The following is a 2,474-nucleotide window of genomic DNA, read 5'->3' on the forward strand; positions in this document are numbered from 1 at the left end:
AAAGTGAGGGAAGTGGACGTCGTCGTTAATTGGCTAAATTTTGAGTTGGTGGTTGGAAAAGGATACTAACCATCCTTGAGAGAAAGATGCTAGTAGGAAGCGTCGTACGTGAGAAAAGCAGATTTCCCGTATCTTCCTGTAGTGGGCGGTAGGTATAGGGGCTGTTAAGACAAAGACCATTTGTCCCTTTGGAGGACCTTAGCTAAATTAATCCTAAGATTTGTAGCAGGTCCTTAGGTTAACTGAAAATATTCTGTAATAATGTATAGGCATCTGACAATCATCTTGTCCGAAGAATAGGGTCTTTGTGTAACGAGCCATGGGACAGAAACCGTTGGAAAGTTTGCTGTCGAGTGTCGCTACACTTCCTTCTGTTACTGCCCTCTTAGTACACATTCCTTGGTCAGCCGTTCCACCGTCTTCTGGAGACGACTGACCTCACTCTCCAGAAAGCGCACCCTCCTCCGCAGATATGCGCTGTCCGCGTGTTCATGTCCGTGAATCGGTTAGCTGTCCTTCTCGGTCCCTTCTCTTTCCTCCGATTCCGTCTTTATATCCTCTTTCCGCACGTCGTCGTCGCCAACGGCACTGTCGCGGATGCAGAGACGACAGAGATCGGCGATTGTTGAGGCGACGGCGGAGGTGGTGACCACGTGCGCCGTTGGAGTTCAGCGTTAGACGCTCTCGCCCTCCGTGAGGCCAACCATGACCGGGTAATTTTCCGGTATGATCGCTTGCCGAGCGCGTTCACAACGGTCGTAGAGGAAGGACACGATGACATTTCGTCGTCGAATCTCACCCTGCCGCCGCCACAGTACCGCGAAAGCAGCCCATCCGACGAAGATCCCGGGCCGCTGATAGTTACATCCGGACCCTCTGACCTTCCCCGAGACTCCTCTGGTTGCACGTCCTCTTCACCAGACGCATGAACACGCCCGGGGGCCTGATGGTCCACCCCCGGACGGCCACGATTGCTCGATGGCGACGCAGCGGGGCTCGCTTTACAACCCGCGGCTGCACCGGTACTGAGGTATCTTCTCCCTGCGCCGTAAACGTTACTGCCTTTCTTGTCTGCCATATCCATCCTCTGCAAAATTCTCTGCACCGGATCTGCAAACTGGCGGGTGCCAAAGGCACCGACGAACCACTTTCCCAGGGCATAGTCCTACGCCCTGAAAACCCATACCCGCCTCGTGTTCCCCGAAAGTGTGGATCGCTTCACGATTTTGCGTGTCATACTTGCGCAGGGGTCATGCTAATCTTCTATGTATCGTTCCAATTTTAGTATATGTAATGCCGAAGCAAGTACTCCCCAATTTCTACCTGATGGAACAATAACCATAAGGAATGTCTCGATTTGAAGGTGTTTTAGGCCACTTAACGGCTTTAGCGGTAAATCCAGAAGCCTCGTTTTATGACCGTTCCTTAGGATTATTGCGACCCGTATAATTATATGTCGGAGATGAAAGGAAAACCGGAGCCTTCCCTTTGCAACTTTTGGGAAAGTTTTCTAATGCTTTAGCCTAGATTTTATCATAGCTGTAATTAAGCAATTGTTGTCATTTGTAATTGTTTGATATTTGTGATTGCGAAAGTGGGTTCGAGGTGACAACTGGTCGCCGAACGTAGCCACGGTCACGGGATAAACGTTTTGCCTGACGAAGGTGTGGATCGGTTATATTGTTCTCCCTAGAAATCACATAGAATTGTACTTTGGAGATGTCGATATAATGGGACACACGTTGTATTAGGAATCAAACTCCAGACAGAAACTGCCTAGCAACGGCGTTTGGATCTTTCTCGATGCTTCCAAAGAGTATACAACAAACTTTTGACAGAAACTGCCTAGCAAAGGCGATTGGAACCTTCTCGATGCCTCCAGCGAGCATATAACAAACAAATGCAGTCGTATAGCGAAAAAGATTTTCATCAGATATTCATTCGTGTGATCGCCTTGGAAAGTGATACATCGAGCGATTTACCGAGTGTCTCAGCAATCGTATCTTTTGTATTTAAAATTATTCTACGCATAGTAAAGAGTTATCCCGTTGACCGTGGATTCGTTTGAACCCAGGAACATTGTTAGTAGCGTTAATTAAATTCATTATTCGTAAAATCTATTAATCGTTAATCTCATTATTCGTGAAATTTATTGTTCGTAAGACATATTATTTGTTCCCCTTATTATTCGTTAAACTTATTATTCTTTAATCTAATCATTAGTTAAACTTATCGTTTGTTAATCTTATCATTCATTAAACTCATTATTCATAATATTTTGTAAAATCTTGTATATTCGCGTAAATATAATCTCTGTTTCGTAAAACAATGGCTAATTCAAACGAAGAATCGTTACGCGCCTTAAATTCTAATGATAACCCGACATATATATGCACAGTTGATGGACACCTCGACCGTAGAGAGTCACCGGACGTAACATATTCCATACTTCTAACAAAATATGGTGGTTTCCA

General features: G+C 45.6%; 1 non-coding gene across 1 annotated transcript; it reads right to left on the reverse strand.

The window, feature by feature from the left end:
* Positions 1 to 1,202: 1,202 nt before the first annotated feature.
* LOC117208432 lies at positions 1,203 to 1,309 on the reverse strand. The gene has a single exon (XR_004487693.1). It is a non-coding gene; the product is annotated as a U6 spliceosomal RNA (small nuclear RNA).
* Between the last annotated feature and the right edge of the window lie 1,165 nt (positions 1,310 to 2,474).

The sequence above is a fragment of the Bombus bifarius genome, unplaced genomic scaffold (genome assembly GCF_011952205.1).
Source record: "Bombus bifarius isolate JDL3187 unplaced genomic scaffold, Bbif_JDL3187 scf7180000008080_frag, whole genome shotgun sequence".
NCBI classification, from domain to species: domain Eukaryota; kingdom Metazoa; phylum Arthropoda; class Insecta; order Hymenoptera; family Apidae; genus Bombus; species Bombus bifarius.